The sequence below is a fragment of the Anas platyrhynchos genome, chromosome 7 (assembly GCF_047663525.1).
Source record: "Anas platyrhynchos isolate ZD024472 breed Pekin duck chromosome 7, IASCAAS_PekinDuck_T2T, whole genome shotgun sequence".
NCBI lineage: Eukaryota > Metazoa > Chordata > Aves > Anseriformes > Anatidae > Anas > Anas platyrhynchos.
Window position 1 is genome coordinate 38,681,207 of NC_092593.1, and position 21,377 is coordinate 38,702,583.

The 21,377-nt window shown below is 41.5% G+C and overlaps 1 protein-coding gene and 1 long non-coding RNA gene across 5 annotated transcripts in view; both read left to right on the plus strand.

Annotated features, from left to right (window-relative positions):
* PLCL1 (phospholipase C like 1 (inactive)) overlaps positions 1-21,377 on the plus strand; it is a 181,701-nt gene that overhangs the window by 9,562 nt on the left and 150,762 nt on the right. The window lies entirely within an intron of this gene.
* Positions 7,177-11,790, plus strand: LOC119717459 (uncharacterized). 2 transcript variants are annotated; one of them, XR_005267017.2, is made up of 3 exons: positions 7,177-8,647; positions 8,747-8,848; positions 9,231-11,790. It is a non-coding gene; the product is annotated as an uncharacterized lncRNA (long non-coding RNA). The 2 variants fall into 2 exon arrangements; XR_005267018.2 differs by having other exon boundaries at positions 7,182-8,647; positions 9,269-11,790.

Here is a 21,377-nt window from a genome sequence, read left to right on the forward strand (position 1 = left end):
TATATATTACTTACACTATGTTATATTCTGCTCCTGAGCATAGTCCAGTCCAAAAACTGTTGGCTTCCAGCAGATGCAGCATCTTTCACCATAGCTATGTCTCAAGCGATGTGAAATGCAGAGCTCTGTGACTGTTGGAGTGGCATTGAGGGGACTGTCCCTTTGTCTAAAGAGTTTGCTGTTTTGAGGGCGAATGCCTTGACTTCCATTTAGATGGGAACTGGTGTTGGGAAGATGGCCACATTTCTCAGAAAGAGATGAGCTCAGGGAGGAATGAAGAGGAGCACAAAAGGCAGTGAAATGGCAGAGCAAGGCAAAGTAAAGGAGGTGCCAGAAAGCTGCACCTTGTTGGCAGGGATGTGCACAGTGCTGAAGATGTCTAAAGAAGGGAGAGATTTTGCTGCAGCTTTTCAGAGAATCAGGATGTGAGGTCTGTGAGGTAACATGCACGGCTTTAGGACTACGTTCTGATCCACTACCAGTAGCTGGTAATGCATCCAAATAGGAAAGGACCATACATTTTCTTAGCTTTAGAAAATTGACATGTAGCTGCTGTCTTCCAAGTATCCCTTCTCTGTAGAAAGAGAACTGCACATTTCCTTCAGACCAGCTTTTAACTTCCCCAAAGATACTCGGCTCTCAGCTTGAATAAACTGAGCTTTATCCCACTGCAAGTGCATTTGGCATCACTTTCAGAAATTTGAGGATTTGAAAGGAACAGTGTGGGCACAGTGTTCCATTCACAGGGAGAGGAGAGGAAAGATGAGCTTTCTCACGTAAAAGGTTGCAGCATTTCCTTTCTTGTTTGAGTCATTGTAAGACAAAAGACATGACCCTGCAAAGACAGACCATTTATGTGGTTTAGCAGCGGTGTAACCCCAAACTCTTTATTTCATTTGCAATGTCATTTGCTCTGTTAGCTATCTGTACACCTACTCAGGGACTGCAGAATGCCTTTAACTTGGATTGTGGTGTATGACAGCCAGGAGCACATATTACACAGTTCTCCAAATATCAAGGAAAACAATGAAGTATTTACAGGTTTAGATAGGCTGAATATTCAAAAGAACATAGCTCCACTTGCTCAGTTTATTATCTTTCTGTCCATCTACCTATGTATTGTGCATACTTTGCATGCCTACGTAGTTCACAGATTGTTATGTTGAATTTTTAGGCTAGATTTTGCAGTGTTACACAGGCATAGCAGTGGGAGATGGTTATGTTGCTTACTCTAGTGAACCCAGGAGCTAAACTTTGTAGTTATTGTGAAATGCATGTTCTCTTCAAAGGAGAAAAAAAAAAAAAAAAAAAAAAAGAGCATAATTTGAATATTGCAGCAGAGGTATATTTGTAAGAGTGCAAAATGTGATTTTCACTGCCAAATAACTTTCCCATATTGCAAGTGCTTGTTAGGAGTTATCTGCTACTTTTTGGCCTACTGTAAATACAAGTCACAATGGTTTATTCAAGAAGGATTTTGGAAAAAAAAAAAAAAAGTGTATGGACCACTCTCAATTTTAAAATGAGATATTCATCAGGAGTTAGCTAAAATTCAAGGTGGTACCAGGTTATCTACACAGCCATTTGCTTTAGTCCTTATTGAAAGTAAGCTTGTGTGGACAAATACCAAGGGACCTTTTCTTGCAAGGTGGAGAAGTGCCTCTGAAATGAGCGCCAGAAGAGCCAGAGAATGCAGAAGCACAGATGTCGCTCCCATAGCACAGTGGGTTTGCTTGAAAACTGCTGTGCTTACTTCCAGTCTGAGCTGGCACTTTCTGCAGAAAGCTGCTGTGCACATTGCTCTGAGTAGGAAGCGATGCTGGCTGTATCGTGCTGCTGTGACAAACTGCAATCCTGAGCACTCTCATGCCAGCAGAATTGCTTGCCTGGAGGTGTTGTAGTCCTGAGACTTGATTTATTTTTCCTTAGGCCTGTTGCATCAGAGGAGGATTTCATCTGTAGTGCATTTAGATACAAAAGACTACTTCAGAAGTTTTTGGCAAAACTGCCGGCATCAGAAGCAAATGCTGATCTGCACGAGTGCTGAATATTGGCGGTTGTAAAGGAATGCCATCTTTTAGGATAGGAACAATGAATGACCCTATAGAAAATAACACTAATTTGTGGTTTGGACAGTGGAAATTACTCTTGAATCTTCTTGACTGTGTGTAAAGAGTGTTAAGTGCACTGTTGAATTAATACAACAGTACATGAACTCATATTTTTAGGAGTTGATTGTGATTCCTTTCTGTATTTTTAGGGGTTGTTAATAGCGCATTTTCTCTTCAGGAACTAGCTTTATTTCCAGTTACAGGTTCATAGCTGAATCTGTGGGCTATGTTTGGGTATAACGTTACATAGCCCTTTTGGCTTATTATGCTCCTATGCAGTAATTAATGGATGAATGTAAATATGGGGATAAATGGTAGGAAAGAGAAAAATATTGTAGAAAAGGTGTACATTTGCTGTGTGTTTGTATAGCTTGATATCACCAGTTACTTCTCAATTAGGAATCTCGGCTACTCATTTATCTTTACAACAGATTTTACCCTGCTTCCAGATAGTAGGCAACTGATTTCCTCCCTCTTCCAAGTTTATGAAAATGCTTTTTTTGTTTTGTTTTGTTTTCAGGGCTTTGCCACTGTGTATTGGTTGCTGTATAAAAGAATTTTCTACGTTGACAAAGTATTCAGGGTGTTTGTCACATTGCTGTATTGATAGTGGCAGTTCCACTGCTATTATGATTTTAAATCTCTTCTAGAAAAGGCTGGAGAAGCCAGCTTCAGCAGCATTTAAGACTCCACACATCAGGGATGCATTAAACATCCTTCTGGAAGGACCTGAGATGGCTGCACATATTACAGAGCTTTTAAATGAGCTTCTAATGATGTCAGATGAGTCCCTAACAACCAACAGATGCCAAGCTTTTCTCGCTTTCTGTGATGATTTAGTGATCAATAGCAGTAAAAGAATCCAGGCAATACAGCAGAGCGTATTGCTACTCCTCTCAAATGGTTGTTTAACTCTAAAGATAAGCTTCTTGGTGTTTCCAGTGATAACAATGATTAATGCCTCCTTTGCTGTTGACTGCTCCGTACTCCTGTTTTCTTCCTCTGTAGGGTTTGTGGACTATATGAAAAGTTTACTGCTGTCTCTCCCAGCAGGTCCCTTCCAGCCATGCCTAGCTGCTACTTAAGTGATTCATTATGATGATGGATTCATATCTGGTTTTGCAGATGTGTCTGAGTGCCTTCTTCCTGAAGACACTGCTGTACTTTGTTCTGGGAGGTGTGAAAAGCAAGAAGAGAAATTGGCCTGCCTATAGTCCTATCTGGAAGCATTCAAGGAGTTGGAGGAGAACAGCCTGGGGCATCATTCTGATCTGCTCTTTAGATTGTGCACAGTGCGATAGTGGGCTTCTAGGGGAGGGACTATTTGGCCCCTGGAGAGCAAGTCCTATGAGGAGCGGCTGAAGGAGCTGGGCTTGTTCAGCCTAGAGAAGAGGAGGCTCAGGGGTGACCTTATCGCTCTGTATAAGTACATTAAAGGAGGCTGTAGAGAGGTGGGGGTTGGCCTGTTCTCCCATGTGCCTGGTGACAGGACGAGGGGGAATGGGCTAAAGTTACGCCAGGGGAGCTTTAGGTTAGTTGTTAGGAAGAATTTCTTTACTGAAAGGGTTGTGAGGCACTGGAACGGGCTGCCCAGGGAAGTGGTGGAGTCACCATCCCTGGAAGTCTTCAAAAGACGTTTAGATGTAGAGCTTAGGGATATGGTTTAGTGGGGACTGTTAGTGTTAGGTTAGAGGTTGGACTCGATGATCTTGAGGTCTCTTCCAACCTAGAAATTCTGTGATCTGTGATCCTGGCCAGAAATCAGAGCCTGCAGAGAGTTGTTAACTGCAAGGACCTTTGCCGCAGTCCTATGTAAATGTCCTGCTGGAGAAGATGCAGCTTGTGCTTATTTCTACAGTGTCTGCTTGGAGCTAAAGGAGAGGAGGTTTTGAACACGGTGTTGGTGAAACACACAGAGGTGCAGAATAGTAATGTCATCTTCTGGAGAAGTGTGTTTTCCCTTGAAGGATGGGCAAATGAGGGGGGTAGAGCAGTAGGTGCCTGCTAGCAGTTCTGAGGCAGGTGGAGGCCCGTTTGATAGAGAAGTATCTGTTAACGCAGATTACAAAGGTTGTGACGGCCCTGTAAAATACTGCTGTTGGGCTGGGGCATAGGGAAGGGGGAAGTATGTCACGAATCCTGTTCAATTTCTTGATTAGTATTTCTCCTGCAGGTTCTCCCCCTTACCCCCCCCCGCCATAAGAAAGGATCATCTGTGTGTAAGTTTGTGTTTGTCGTGCTTTCTGTTGTGTGAAGTCAGAGCAGAGGGGGTTGGCATCACTGGCTGTATCTGCTGGGTTGAGGAAACAGGCTGGGTGCGGACAACCCAGGCGCAGTGGGAGAAAGCTGACAGCGTGATTTAATAAGGCCTTGGCTAAATATTTCGGACCTTTTCTGGAATTTGTCAGCTGTTTTTAAATATGTGCTTTATCTCATTTTTACAGCCAAATGCTGCTGCTCTTTTCTATTTTTAGTCTTATCTTACTGCCTAAAAATAGGACACTTCATTTTATTGGAAGGAAAATGGTCATCAGTAAATGATGAAGATCATTAATTATGTTGTCAAACAAAATCATACATCAGCAAGCTTTTGTCTGTGTGGTAATGTTTTTTTTACCTTGTATGCTGGAATGCCATCTACGCTACTTTGAGACTACAGCAAGTACGCTGACTGCTCTCCAAATGACTGCGCTGGTCAAGGCACTGCGGCGTTGATCAACTGATATCTGTTTGATCAACACTGTGTTTGATCCCTGTGTTGATCAACACTGGTCCCCCTGATTCGATACCCCCCACAGCCTTGTTACTGGCAACTCAGAATCTGCCCATTGCTTTTGATTTTTAGCTTTGCCTTCAGTGGGGGATTCTTGGCAAATAGGAGGACAATTAGCTAAAGATGTAAAAACAACACGTAAAAGTCCAGATTAAATCCCTTTTGAAAACTTTCAGGAAAAAATAGTGATTTTAGTCCACAATCATTTTGACTCCTTGCTGGTGATGGTTCAGCTCTTGGTAACACGTTTTGGTTTTATGCATTTAGTTAATAAGTCTTATTTCTGCACTATCCTGGCATAGTTCAAAGCTAGGTGGTAATTCAGGTACTCTGGTGCTTTTGGGGTTCTGCCTGAGACCACCTTGTGCCATAGTTAGGGGATCAGGGCTTGTCAAAGCATACAGGGGTGGTTCACTTGGGCTTAAAGACTGTTGCAGGCTTCTCTACTTTGTCATCACTGAGCTGGTAAGAATGACAATAGCCTGTTGTCAACAGGCTTTAGCATTAATGTTCATCTTTTAAATCGTATTTTCATATTTCTTTAAGCTGTTTTATGTGACGAAGTACAGAGCTATGATTTCTGTTTCCTTAGTAGACTCTACTGGTGTCCCAAGACTTCAAAACGTGGAGTGACTGTTTCTGCATGAAAACTAACTTGGGATCATGAAGAAGTTGATTTACTTTGTTTACCTTCATAGTGTTTAAAGCTGTGTTTTTTTTTGTTGCCACAATAACTTTGTGGTGAGTTTTTGGCTTTTGTAACAATTTCAGAGTTTTTGTTTTTTTTTTTTTTTTTTCTCCTTATGCTTTGTGTTTTTGGGGATGAAAAAACCAAGGCACTGGATAAAGAAGATAAAATAGTTTGTGGGCATTTAACTTTGATGATCAGATAGGAAGACAGAGAGACTCTCTAATCATAACATCTACAGGAACATCATGCAGTAAAAGTTGTGGGGTGTGTGTGTGTGTGTGACAGAGATCTGCTTCCCAAGAAGCAGAATAGCTGCAGCACTGATTTTAAAAATGAGGGTTGGAGAAGGAAACGAGATAACACAGAAAAAGACAGCAAAGATTATTTCCTTGAACAAGAAGGGAGTATTTGAGATGGAGTATCCCTCTCTGGAAGGATGAGACTTTTAAACCACTGTGTTAGAGACTAAATGAATTTTTTGACTCCATCCAACTTTGAGGATGTCAGATTTCTCTGTTGGGCCTGTTAACAGTGAGGTAAGAGAGCACGCTGTGTCTGTCGTGCCAGGCTTTGTGGGCACAGCCCCAGCCTGGCTAGGATGTCCACCCTGCGTGACTGGGGGGAAGCTTCGCTCCCTTCACAGTAACTTCAATTATGTTGATGTAAATGCTAACACCTCCTCATAAATACGATAAATATTGCTTGTGCGTCGAATTGCTGGCTACTCTTATAGCAACAGCTGGTTTAAAATCTTAGAATGTATGTCCTGTTATCTTTCTGCAAATGATCCATCCTATTTGCATGTAAGGATGAAGAGTGTATTCATTACTTTCTCAACTAACATGAAAAGCTGCAAAGCCTTGGATGCTGATCCTGGTATGTATTCAGTTTTTCACATTTTGCTGGACTGTGTCCTAAAGCTATTTAAGTTTCTTATTTTTCCAGACTGGTGGAATCATTTGTTCCCTAAATTTTTCCCTTTTCAGGGGAATAATGATTTTTTTTCCCCTAGTTTCATTGTTTTCTATAACTTCACTGGAGTGAGTTACTGGAAATAACTTTTATATCTCTCTCTCTATATATATATATAATTTATTTTCTTTTCTGGCAAGGCTGAAACAATTTCACTTTGGGATTTGGTCAGCTCTGCTGGAATTTGTATGTTCTCCTCATGCTGGATACCTTCCCTCTGGGCTTCCCCCTCTTCTCCTGGACCTGCAGCATATAGTGTGGCAGTGTGACGATCCAGACAGGCCCTAAAAAACTGTTGGCAGAGGCCTTGCTGGAAACTTAATTTCTTGGCCTTTCGAGAATCCTTAACTTGGAGAACCAATTGTTTTGCTGTCCTTTGGTTTCAATTCTATTTCTCAAATTTTGATTACTCAGTTTGCTTTTATAGAAAGCCTTTCTTTCCCCCTCTTTTTTTAAACAAACTTCGATGCCGGTGTAAAATCCTTCCCTCTGTGAGGAAGAGAGCTTCTGCAGATATGTGGAAAACTGCCTGAGTGAAGGATGGAAACGAGAGAGAGAAGACATTTCACAGACATTTTCTTGATTACTGGTTCCTGAAATCAAGACCTCCTGCTGCAGTGTAGGGAATCAGTGTTGCCCATCAGTTCTTTTTTTTTTTTTTTTTTTCCCTCTGTCCCTGCAGAGTTGTAGGAAAGATGATTTTAGTTGTCTTTCCACATTCCTTTTGGACTTTGTTTATTTTGGGAAAAAAATACTCCAAATAATGTTGTATTTTATAGGACCTATAAATAATAATTTCTGACTGTAAAGAAAAATACAAGGCCTGCTTAGTGAGACTGCAGATGAGATTTCAGTTATCCATGCTTAAGTAGATGAGGAAAGTAACTGAAAGATGGAAGTAGTTTTATGTTAAGCTGTTTTCTGTAAAACAATGGCAAGACCTGGACTGATTGAACAACGTAATGAGTTATTTGAATGTTTGACAAGTGATGAAAAACCTCAACCTGCAGTTTTTATGGGGGGAAATCAACTTTCATAAGTGTACTTTGGATACAAATTGAAAGGGATTTTGGAATGATCACTTCTGCAGCCAAACAAAAATATTATTTCTTTGAGGCTATTGTTACCAAAATTCAGCAAGTTATTATCCCACTCACAATCTTTGTAGCTCTTTAATTTTTCAAATAGTATATATGTTATTATAACGTTACATTCATGGGAAAGCAAGTCTGCTGTCTGTGGAACAGCGATTCCTGCTGCTTCTGCAAAATACTTTTACGTGTGTGTTTCTAGAGAAAAGGTGTATTCCTTTCCCATCCTGTGAAACTCAGGGGACTTTCAGCACAACCAAACCTCCTCCTCCCACAGGAGGGGACCACCAAGAGAAGTGCTTGGTGTCAGCCACCAAACGGGGTATTCCTGCATGTTATATATTGGCTACCTGGACAGAAACCTGTTTGTTGCTAGATTTGACTGTATGAATTGTAACGCATTTTATTCTTCAAGGATTCTTTAGTTTATAAGAGAATCTGGTCTCCTCAAAAACCTTTATTTTAGCGGGTTGTCCCATCTAAGCAACATCTCATTGAAAAATCATCTCATTAAAAGTTGTAAGGGTATGTGAAAAGCCCTAGGACAGGGCTAGGAAGTGTACTGTCTGGCTACACTGCCTGGAGTCACTGGGATGTGTGAAAGGGGGAGTGAAGAGTCACACATGAGGTTTATATGTTCACAGTAGGTCAGCATGCAGAGACATGTGAGCCCACACACACCTGCACACTTGCAACATCTCTTTTAAGAAAATCAAAACTGAGCTCTGGAGGTTGCAGTTTAACATAGCAGTGAGAACTGAAAATTCTGCAATTCAGCCTGATTTAATTTCTTCCTGTAACTCATTTGTGAGTGTTTTTGCATGTACAAGCTCTCATTTTGTTTTGTCCATTTATGCATAAGTAATTTCCTATTACTGATTTTTTTTCAATAGAACAGCACGTTATTTAAGGCCAAGAAGAAATTCTGAAATCCAATCTGCAATTTCTAGTTGCAAATTTTTGGAGTAAACTGAGTTCTGTTTAATTTTTGGAAACATTTTTCTCACCTGTAACAACCAAATTACCATACTTGGGTGATGTAAGAAGCTCTGCAGGATGCATATTACATAATGTTCTGTGCTTTTTTTTTTTTTTTTTTTTTTACCAGGGTGTGTGAAGAAGCAAGGCCCACTTAGGAATGCTCTTTGTGACAGTCCCCATCCTTCCAAACTTGTTGTTGGCTCACACAGGGGTGGCTGTTACAGCGCTGGTAACTCTTCAAGGAGCCCCGGCAGCTCCACGTTTGGGTGGGGAGGTGGGGGAAGAGCTGGGGGTCTGTGGCTGGTGCTCGGGTCCTGCTGGTGGCCTTGTGCTGTGGCTGGGTGTGAGGGGTCCTGGTGGGGAGTAGAGGGTATTCGAGGAGCAGCTCCTGCATCTCAGGGGTGGGGGCTTGTGGCTGTAAGCTAAGAAGGACAGGGAGGTTGGGGGTGTTTTGTGGAGCTGCAGGTAATGGTAGGGGACGATGTGTTCATTCCTCAAAGCCTTGAACAGAGTTACTTATGTGACTTCCACCTCTAATTTTCAGAGGATGTTTATGCAGAAGTGTCATTTCTTATCTTCCTAATGTTAATTTATTTTTTGCTGTCTTACAGTGACCATCCCAATTGCCCTCATGTTCTTCTCCCTGCAGGGTTGCGATGTTGGGCCTCTCTGCAGAGTTTGTGATGAAGTGTCCTTTCGTTCACTGCCCCTCCAGCTGCTTTGTTTTAGCATATCTGTTTTCAGATGATCCTAGCCTTGTATTATTAGCTGCATCTGTAAATATTTTTATTACATCTTTGTTAGGCAACATATTACTGCAGAATGTTTTGGGACAGTCTTCTGGTTCCAAATTAAGGAAGCTTTCATTTTTTTTCCCTGTAATCTACAACATGTTGGAGGCAAAATTTACTTCCTACTGTAAAGCAGTGTTTATTTATAAAGCAGTATTGTAAATACTTTAAATATTGCTTTTCATTGTAATGCTTTCCTGACTAGCATGACCGTTAATTTAACAGAATGTGATGGTTTAGAGCAAGCTCTCTCCCTTGGGTTAGTTTACTGATAATTCTTTCCCTACCAGATGGAAATGATTTGGGTACAGTAAGTTTAGATGCAGGCAGTAGTTGTCTTACACAGTTGCAATTGGGTTAAGATGTGTTTTAGCTAATCAAACCATGGTAAAATATTATGAAAAAGCCAATTAATTGAAAACACAAAGAACTTCCTTTTTTTTTCTCAGTTTTTCCTGTCAATACCAGTGAAAACCCTTTGCTCCCTTTTCTTTAGTTCTGTTTTTTAGAGGGATTGACCAGGCCATGTGCAGGGTGGGACCTTCCCCTAAATGCCGTCTCAACGATTCTTCTGAAGTTTAGAAAGGTCTCAAAGCTGGTGGATTGATTACTATTTCTTCTTCCTGTCTTCATTTTGTCAATTTTCCTGTGCAAATGGGAAGTAGAGATAATTGCAGGCTTGTTTTATAAATGAACTCCTTCGGGCTTTTTATGGATGTTGTCAGTGTTAAAATACTTTTATTAAGCAAAAGTTTGCCTTTGGGACTGTTAATCCAAGGAAGGTGTTTAAATGATTAGATGGGCTTTGTTAGAGTGCTTTAACATCATGTATTTTGATCAAGATGAATTAGACAATGGATTTAAGGGATTATTTTTTTTCTGGCATCAGTGAAGGATAACTGATACTGTGCTGAAGCAACCTCAGGGTAACTAACTGTGGAAGAAACTGCTGGATCCACTCACTGAAGTGATGTTGTCTCCTCATCACTCTCAATAATGTGCTTTATTTTTAAGGAATAATGAGTTCAGAGACTTTGGACATGGCTTCCTTAGTGCTTCCCACTGTGCCACGTTTTTGGGACTGATGCTAGGTCTCTCCATGCCCCTGTTTTGGGTGCCTGGCTCCTCTGTGACAGCAGAGGTTTTGGTAGTGCTGAGCAAGGAGAATTTGCTATGTGGGCCTTGGAAAGAAAGCTACACCTGGAATACTAACTTCCATTGCTACTACTTAAGTTTCTATAAACAGTTGATTTAGTGGATAAATCTGGAGTAGGTAAACTTTTCTGAGAGGTGGCTGTGTTATAAGATGGAAGCAGTACAGATCTCCCAAATAACACTTCTCTTTTGATATGCTGGTACCATACAGATCCAAAGCTTGTTGCAGCTGTGCGTCAGGGATATGCAAAGAAGAAAACGCTCTTTGACACATAAAGGAGCTAATCTGTAAATACAAAAATAACTTCAGTGCTTTTATAAATATCCAAGCAATTCATATAATGTAGACAGAAGCTTAGTATATTCTAGTACAGTGTACACGACATAGACTAGATTGCTTTGAGAAATGAGAAGCTTTTCCCTTGGATTATTCATTATAATCACGGAAATGGACTTCTAAAGCATCACTTGTACACGTGGCGCCGTTCTTTGCACTCACTGTCAGCCAGCTGACCTCCCACTGAATTTGTGTTGTAAATCACAGCAAAATAAAATTAACTGCACCAGATAATGTCTTCCTGTATTTGCTGCAAACTTGTGGATGAGGCTTTGAAAATGTTAATGAAGGCAGCTTTTTCAATTACAGGGAGCAAAACATCGCTTGTCCAAATGGATGCATCATCATTGGGTCGCTAAATCTAAATTTGTTTTAGATATGTACTGAGCCAAATTCTGTGCAACTATCGTGTTGGAGTGTTTCGTTAAGTATGTGGCTCTAATGTCATGATGCGTCATGTTACAAGCACAGACTTCTCTGCTCCCTGGTGAATGTTTCAAGAACATAAAAACTGTATTTCTTTGATGCAGGATCTACACTCTTAACACTGAATGCAGATCTTAGCCTTTTGTGCTGCATCTTCTGTTAATATGAGCAAAAATTGGGTGTTAAAAGATTTTAAAAGGTGATGTATAATTTACTTTTGCTGGAAATAGTAAAGACAGCTCTGATGTATGCCATCAGCAGCAAAAACTCCTTGTGTTCAGTAAAGCTGTGTTGTTGCTGACCCATATGAGTGCTCCCTGTGACTTAAAGAGTTTGTGTATATACATTTCAAATACAAAGAACCCCCCGTTGTATGCAGTCCCTTCCAGAAAGGGCAAGTAACAGAGATGGGATAACTCACTTCGTATTTGTCATAGGGGGAAAGGTAATTTTATAAAAGGAGCGTGAGTAGTTGCATTGTAATCCCAATATATCATTTAGCTTTGTCTTTGTGAAACTCATTTTTGGGTTGGTATTTTTCTTGATTGGCCAGAAAAGTGACCTTAAGGATGTAAACAGACACAACAGAAGATATACAAATTTTCTGTCATTAAGATTATAAATATATATGTGAATATATATGCAATTTCATATTCTTGGTCTTGCATGTATTTGCAAGAAGTCGGTTATTCTGAGGGTAAGAAGTAAATTATATGCTCTAGTGAAAACTGAATTGATTTGAGTGAGTTAATACTTGCAGGGGGGAAAAACAAACAAAACACTGTGTGAATTTGCTGAATGTGTGCTATATGTAGCCAGTGAAGCTGTTTTCTGTGTATGATGACTTGAGATGTGCAGTAAATGAAGAAAGGGTGCAAAATTGATCTGCTGTACACAAACATTCATTTAAAAATGAATGCATTTAGATTTAAAAACAAGCAGCTGCATTTGCCTAGCCCTTCTCCGATATTAACAGAAACAAGTGATTTAACAGAAAATAGAACTGTGAAATGTTGCACAATCCGAAAGCGTGGTTTGCGTCACTTGGGTCAGAGCTTGGCTTGGAGCCTTGCGAGCCCATGTGCAGCAGGTTCTGTTCACGATTCTTTGCACGTCCAAAGCCGGGTGGTTTCGGAGGAGCCTGTGCATGAATGAATGTGAAGAGTGCAGACACCACGCAAATGATGACAATTTGCGTACATGGACTGCATAAGGCACTTTGGCCCAGCTTCCAAGGCATACTCAGGCCTCCCGCTCCTAAACGGAAAGAAGAGATGCAGAAGGCATTTGGTATAGTTTAGTGTAGCATCACCACAAGGGCGGGGTATCCCTAAGCTTTTTGTGAGCCTTTGCAGTGGGCAAGGGACTTAACTGAAAATATAACAACTAGAATGCTTGTATCAACCTCAGCTATTTTTCAGTGAGTATGAGGGTTTTAGGCACGGAACAGGAAATTCAGGCTTACTAAAAGTTACTTAGCTCTTATTTCTAAGAGAAACAAATTTCCTGCTTTGTTTCGGTGCACACCCTGGGGTCTGCAGACAGCTTCTAAACTCACAATTTAGTGCATTTGAAAAATTCAGGGTCAGTCGTGGTTAAGGAATGTGACACTTGTGGCCTTGTAGACAATAACTTGATTTTGTGAAGTGGCATATATTTTGGAAATGAGCAATAGGAAATGATCTGAATTATAGTAAAATCTCTTTGAGAACTGAATTATTTGGCTCATCTCTGTACCGATTGCCATTATACGTCTTTGTCCAATTTTCATGCAAACAGGATAAAAAGGGTGAGGTGTCAAGAGGAGCTGTTTTGCAGCTTATCAGAAAGTGGAGTTCTGAGCAGCTGGTAATATTTTCACCAAGATGAACTTTTTCAGCCTCAGGCCAGAGGTTCATCATGTAAGGAAGTTGTATCTGAGCGTATACTTCAGCAGACAGCTGGCCTGCAAAGAGCTGAGGTCTCTGACTAGTGGAGATGTCAAAACCTGTACTGTAAACCACCTTAACAGATGCCTTGCTGATAAGGATCTTGTAAGCGCTGGGACAAAAAACTTTTACCAACATTAATGATTAAGGTATAGTAATGGGATAATTGCTGACTACAGTTAAACAGCAGCTGCCACCATGCAGACCCTGTAGATTTCTCCATTTGTGGGCATTGTAAAACAGAAACTGGTTGATACAAAAGACTCAAGGTTCAGTAGAAAACTTAGTGCAGTGCTAGCAGCGAAGATCTTCTAGAAACCTTCAGTGTCCTTAGGTTGTGTGTTATAAAGGTAAAGGGGGATGCTAATGAAACCTTTATTATGGGACAGCAGTTCATCCTAACAGCGCTCTGCTCCTTGGGCAGCATTCCAGCATCACTGGCAGGGAAGCAGATCCTCCCTGTCCCCTGCTGGTCTGGGAGGAGAACATACTGTCCTGTGTCCTGGTGAGAAAATTGGTGGCTTTACTTTGGCATTCACCACCTTGCTCGGTAATGCTCCAGAAGAAAAGGGTTGGTTGAGCAGATCTTCAGATCCGAGAGCCGTGTCTGAATCAGAGAGGTCTTGGCCTGCACTGCCTTCTGTTTCTGTGCCACTTCTTCCCCCGGCCCATCTCTTTGCAGGACCTGCAAATCCCTATCATTAGGGATTTATTTTCTTTACTATCACAGTAGGCGTGCATTCTGAGCCTGGACCAGTAAGTTTCCTGCCTTCTGCTAAATGTTGCTTTACTCTTGGTTACAATTCTTAGTTCTTATTTTTTTTTTTCAATGGCGTGAATTACAGAAGTCATGGCCCCTTCCTGTAGTGTTACAAAATCCCTACTGGAAAGGGGGTTGTTGTACAGCTGTGGGAAGTCTTCACAGTGCTTCGTTGGGAACTGGTTGGCAGTGGTAGCTTTATCTCCTGCTAGATGAAGGGAAGAGTTTGGTGCCTGGCGTGCCAACCTGAACCTCTTGAAGCTTTGGTTGAAGAAAAGGCCTAGCGTACTGGGACTTCTGCAGAGATCCCACTTGGGCCTGTCTGCTTCCATAAGTAGATATCTGTGGCTTGCAGATGTAGGACCAGCCTGTGGCAGGCGCCCTGGGCTGCAAAGGGAAATGTCTGCATTGCTGTCTGGCTTCGAGGAAGGTGTGCTGAGTTGGACATGACGTGTGTGGGGTACCATTTAGCAGCATCTCCAACTGAGTTCCTTTACTGGGTGTGGTATGCTTCCTTCTGCTCTCCTCTGGGCTTTTCTTTTGCTCCGCAGGGTGCAGACCCTTTCCCTCACTTAAATTCTTTTCCCTCGGTCATTCATGGCCATTGCCGAGATAGCTGGGGCTGGTGAGATGCTGCCCTGGTAGCAGGGAGAGAGCTTTTACAGGTGGTGTCAGTTCTTTTGGGGACACGGGGGTGGCTGTCATAAGACTCTCGCAACAAGGAGCCCTTCTTTGAGTGTTGCAAGTTACGCTGAAGGCAATTTCCAGAAATGCATTTCCATATTTCCATCAACCCAGTTGTATTTGGATATGCAAATGGTAAAATAAACACAGCGGTATGTTGGAGTAACGTAACACTGGGCTGCACTGAGGACTCAGAAGGATATTATTATGATAAAGGCTCCATCAGTGATTAAGAGCCCACAGAAAATTCTTTGTCAACATTGTAAGCGATCTGCTGCTGTTGCTGGATGAAGGTTGGTACAGACTGGGTAGGGAGATTGCTTCTCACTTGCCATTAGATCCACCCAGCCAAAAACTTTGCCACTTGATTTCAGATCTGGAAGCAAATGGAGCTGCAACAGATTTCATACAAAGGCCCTTGCTGTCATTAGGGTTTTGTGCAATATTTCCTCTTACATGTGTATGTGCAGACTGTTTTGTTGAACAGCATGGCAAGACTTTTGGAATCAAAATTTATAGTACAAATTAAATACATTTTGGGAAGCTGACACTTGAAATGGAAATAGTGGAGGAAAATGAACATATTGAACCACCCACTTACTGCTTACTCACTCTGTTTCTTGACACACTCAGCTTCTGCTGGGCTTGCTACAGCACAAAGATTAGGAGAGCTGATCTTTCCCTTCCTAGTCCCTTGTGTTGCTGTTCATCTTTGGCAAGAATATTGTTACATGTCTCTGGACTTTGAAGTCTGCAGGGAAGGAAGGGCATCAGAGATTCTCTCCTTCGGGCTTTCTGGTCACGGGCAGCTGTTTAACATCAGTAGGGAATTTGTCTCGTGACTATATGTGTAATACTTTTTGTTCAATAGAAAAAATTTGGAGAGAGAAAAGACAGGTGTTCTGGGGCCTGGTTCTTAGAAGCTTTCTGCAACTGACTGCTCCCCCTGTCTGCTCTGAGAAAAGGCAACTTGCAAGAACAGCGCACACTGCTCACATTTAAACTGAGCTGAGGTGAGCTTGAGTGATACATCTCTCCCCATATGAAAATGCTGGACACTCAAATGTGCTTGGGTAAGGTCAAGGCCTGCCAAGTCAGGCACTCAAAGTGTAGGCCCTCACCTGCAATTATGTTTTTTGAAGAGAGGTCAGGAGAATGCTTACATGTTAGCAAAGCAACTTACTTTTTCCCAGCTCTGCTCTTCAAACTGCTGAATTATTCTGATACGTCTTAATTGTTTTTTCTTCTTTAAGTGCAGGCACCTGATATGGAAAATTTCAGCTCAAAGAGTTGGAATCTGGCAAGTGTATAGCAACTGAAAAAAAAAAAGGCAAGCTCTTGCTAATGAGTAAAATCAGCAATAGATGGTTTTATCAGCTTGGCCTTCTGAACATACAGTTCAAAGAGCTAAAAACATTCCCTCAGCACGCTATATTTAGTCAGCATTTACCTAACAGCAGACTAATCTGCTGAAAAAATCTCAATGATGGTCTCAAGCATCCGTTTGTTTTCTGTTTCAGTTCACTCCCAGGCTGTGCAGGTCAGGCTGATACCCTTGTATTCTCGCTTTCATGAGCAATATATTTGCTATGAGATTATAAAGCTTTTACATACTAAAAAAAAGTATGGAATAAGAGGCATCTAAATCAACTGCAAAGGGCCCCTCCAGCATCTCAGCATTAGGAGAACATTTGTGGCTCCCCTCAGTGCTATTGTCTCTGAAGAATTCTGTCTTCTGCTGAAGTTTTAGGGATAAGCAAGGTACTAACTTTGCTCATATGCACACATGACTTACCTATTTGCTTCCTGTTTTATAGGCAGTAAACTGGAGAAAACTTCAGTGTGAAGAACGCAAAGAAAATACGCTGCTGAGTTTGTGAAGTCATTTGCTTGCAGGCTTTGTCTGGGAACCTCATCTCTGTTGCCCACAAGCATTGGTTTACCATTTCTAACGACCATGGGCCCTCACAGCTTGTCACTGACATAAATCGGGTGGCTCTGCTGGTGGTATAGAGGGACTCAAGATGTTGCACAGGCACAGCTTAGTTTTCTGTTCAGCAGAGAATTGCGACCTGTAAAAGGAGCTGTCTTCTAAGGCTAGCGTGGTTTCTTTTGAATGGTTTGGGAGCAAAAATAAGACTTCTATACTGTACCCACTCAGCGTACCTGAAGGCTAGTGTGTTTTCAGAAGCACATCACTTAGGTTAAAATAGGGTTATTGTAAAATTCTTAGAGAATTCTTGGAATCTGGAATAAAGATAACTTTGAACATAGGGACAACGTGGCTTTGCTGCACTGATGCTTTTTAAACAGATTTTGAGCAATCAGATTAAAAAATAAGGAAAAATGCTTTCATTATCACTTCTTAAAGCCCTTTTTAAAAAAAAAAAAAGAGAGAAAACATTTAAAAGTCAATATTTCTTCATGGAGATGAATACTGCACTTAGTCTGCCCTTGGAGCAAGCAACGTACAGCTTCCTCGGGGTGCATCTCGCAGTGATTCAGCGGAGAGCAGGAGCAGGGCTGCACCTCCTGGCTGCCCCCTGCTACTCACCTCAGCTGCAGGGTGGCCTGGGGAGGGCGCCTGGGGGGCTGGGGAAATCAGGGTGCCAGCAAGGGGGTGCCCCCACGCCCGTGTGGTGCCATGCAATGGGCAGGGGCTCGGCACTAGCTGCTTCTATCTACCAGCCCCTAACTGCCGGCCCACGCTGCTTTATTGGTGCATGTACAGCTTGTGGTAGTGGCAGAAGGGGTTTTCAAGATGGGCAGAACTAAGGCTAGTACAGTAAAAGACATAAATCAAGGTCTTCAAATGATGTTTGTGATGGTGCTTTGATGTATGCAAAACGATGTGCAAGAAGCTATTTTTATTTTTTAGTATGTGCACTTTGTAATAATCACCAGTATTAAAAAAAAGTAGTAAGTCAGTAAGTCTTGCTTATTACTGTTAACAAAAATCTGAGGTAATTTTGCCAGAGGGCTGCTGAACAGCTCATGTTTCATAATTACTCATTTGAGTGTGATGTAGCTGTTCCTTCCTATTTTATGTAGAAGTTTTTTTTTTTTTTTTTTTTTTTTTAAGGAGCCTGACTTATGCTAAATTCTGTTTTTAAAACTATGTTTATTAATAGACTTGCTTGCTCTCTTTGTCTTAATGCAGCTAATTAAATTGTTAGTAGACAGCTAATGTAGAAGACAAAACTGTCCTGGAGTGTAAAATTGCTTGAGGAGATCTTAGATAAGCCATGCATACAAACTTAAGGATACCTTGGGGACTTCAGTGCTTTGCAGGGTATGGCTGTTGTGCTGCGGTGTCTCAAAGAAGCAACGCCAAAATACCAGGAGCTTTAGGTCTTGCTGCAGGCCAGCAGGACAAGGATAATCAGAGGTGGGTGTTCCCTGGTCTGGGCCTTGTTATCTGGATCTTGGGCAGTCACCAAGGTCTGAATTTAAGCAACAAGGTGAGGTTAGATCAACTATTTTTACACATACTTACACACCCCTACACTTGTCTAAAGAACGTGTTTTCAGTGACAGGAAGCTTTGAATTCCTGCACACATCTTGAGTGCAGACACTAAGGAGGAGAGAGAGCTGCATGGTGGTGGAGTGAGCAAAGCTATCCCAAAAATGTCAATGCAGAAACCTTGATTTCCTTGTGTGGAGGAAAGGTAGCTAGGTGCTTTGGTGCAGATATCAGGTGATCTATTACAGGGTTTAATTTGTTCTGAAATGCATTGCAGCCACGGTGGAATTTAAATAGAAATTTATTATGGTGGATTAAGTGCTAATGTGGCATAAAGCCTGGGGTTTGGTGACATTCACTTGTCTGAGTTATTTGTATTGTATGCACAGGACAAGAGAGCTATTTTGGTCAAGTTCTTTCTGAATGTCTATGATGGGAGGAAAAAAGCATTCAAGAAACTTACTTGCTTTTATTAGTCTTGGCCTTTCTTGCTAGTTTGTTATCCTTTAAAAGTTCTGGGATAGAAAAAAAAAAGGTGAAAAACAATGTATTGTAGGGGGTTTATTTTCTTATTCTAGGTGCAAAAAAAAGTGGTAAAATGCTCAAGTCACTCTGATTTTTGTGGGTTTTCTTGCAGTCACATTATCTCATTTATTTTTATTTTTTTTTATTCCTGCTATCTGTGGGGAAAAATCCATATACAGCAAAGAAAATTGATGGATACTCATTAGGGGAGCAGTTCTTGCTATGATCAAACTGTTTACATTGTAAACAAACAAAATTTAAGACTTCTATGTGCTTAATTGTTCTTTGGTCACATTGGAAGAAAGCTTGTGATAACAGCAATGAGAGCTTTCCAGAAAGGGGCAGGAATTTTAAAGCAGAAACAGCATCGCCTCCTACCAGTGCTGTGTTTGTGTCCAAACTCCCCAGCCCCGACGCTGGATGTTACAGCATGCAGCAAGGCCTGGGAGAATTTAGTGGGGATGTGGGGCTGTTCTCCCCTCTGAACAGCAGAGTCCAACTCCTCCTATCTGACTTAGCTATCTGACTTTTTATTTCTGTTTTCTCTTTCCAGGGTGGAAAGGGACTTCTTCATGCCAAAGGGAGGCGTCTTTGCTTCCTCCTCACAGCTGTGCAGAGTTGTGGGCAGGCCACCAGAGCTCCATAAAAATGTGCTTCTTTACTGGGTGCCAGCTCAGCCAGGTTCCTGGACCTTGTAGGAGCCTCAGGGCAGAGCAGCACACCTGCTGTGGTTTGATTTTTTTGGATTCTTCTTTGCTGTGGAGGCTCAAATGTTGGCATTTTTTTTGCAGCCTGGCAGAGAGAGCCCATACACTAAAACATGGTGGTTTAGGACAGGCTCCAAACCCGAGTACAATAACTCTCCATACTACATGTACTTTTTTATGGCTGTGTTTAGGATATTTGCAGTAAGAGTGTGTCCAAACCCAGTCAAAAATCCATAGGAAGCATTTTCAACTCTCTTAAATCTGTTCTATTCCCTTTCAGGTGTAGTTTTGTTTGTTCCATGCGGGCAACAAGCATAGCACAAGGTGAGTGATGAGCAGTCCTTCTCTCAGGCTCTCTTCATAGCATATTTGGCAGCAAATGCATATTGACCCAACAGCTGATATTCGTGGCAGTAGCATCAAGCCGCTAGAGCATGGGAAGCTGGATAGTCATGAAATCCCAGCTTCATTTGTGTTTTGTCTCCCTGACTGTGTGCCCAAGGCTAATTACTGGCTCTAGCACAAAGATTAACTTTTGGATGGAAATCGCCTATCTGGGCTGATGGAAGAAGTGCTGCCAAATGAAGATCCCACAGTAGGGTATTGATATGGCTACTGGAAAAACCTTTATGGCTATAGTCAAGTTGTGTACTAAAAACATCTTTTAAAGGAGCTCTTAAGATAAAATGTCGTCTTCTTTAGAAGCATCTGTAGCTGTCGCACACGAAGTAATCACTGTACACCTTATCACGTCCAGTTTTTCCAATTTAACATGAACAGTGAAGGAGAAATAAAGCTTTTTGCTCCCTTCCCATCTTGGGAAAATGGAATAGAATCGGAGTATTGTTCGGGTTGGAAAAGCTCTCTAAGATCATTTAGCCCAACCTTTAACATACTGGTTTTATTGAATGATCCTGATAAGAGAGAAATGGCGTTGTATTGCCACCTTTGTGGTCTCCCTGCATCCTGTGTGCTGAAAGGACAGCAGTCAGGTCTCTTGCTCTGTAAATTGCTGTGGAGGAAGTCAACAGAGATGAGAGACTGTTTTTGGTGGCGAGATGAATGGGAAACTGAGAATCCTTTTGTCGTGCCTTTGCTTGCTTCTTGAAATTGGAGGGCCTGTTTTGGAATGCGACGTGCTTCCTGATGACTTCTACTCCCACCCTCCCTGGAATTTAAAATACTTAATTTAAAGACTTGGGTATGAAATCCTCCAGGTGGGAAACCACTGATTGCTGGCGAGTGCAAGTGTAAAATTGGTTGGAAGTACCAGTGAGGGAGCAGTGCAGTGGAGCTGAGTGGTACACTGAAAATGAGAGTGTTATAAATCAAAACACATTTGTTATTGAGTTTTCACCACTGGTCGTTGAGAGCACAGCTAATGAATACTGGATCCATAGTCCATTGGAGTCAATTGGGAGAATCCTATTGTAATTAATTTGGGCCAGATTTTGAATGAATTCCTTCTTCCAGCGTGCTTTACCTTCAACTTCTATTACAAGGTATGGATCGCGTTTCCTCATGTGTTTCATACACATGTTTGTATAGTGATTTTTTTTTTTTGTTAATGGTTGAGGTGAAAACAGACACTCAGGTATTGTAACCACTAATGAATATAAGCTACAAAAAGCTGTGATTAAGTAATTTTGATCCTCAGGAAAGAACAGGTAAACAAGGATCATTTTCTTTGCATTTACTCATTTAAAATAACTTTCTATTAACCTTTTAAAAAGAAGGATTAAAAGCAATGATTCAGGGCAGCTGAAAGTAAAGTTAATGTTGCTGCTTAGGGCGTGCTTTTTCCTGATCAGGATTACCAGATGCTCAAATTAATTCCATTTATTGCCTAAGCTTTGTCTAACCCCCTCTTTAGAGGTGAGGGGTTAATCCACTAAAAAATTACTATTCTGCATTGTGTGCCGTTAAGTCCTGCAGAACAGGTTTGGATTGTTGATTATATTCCATCAGTCCTGTTGTACTA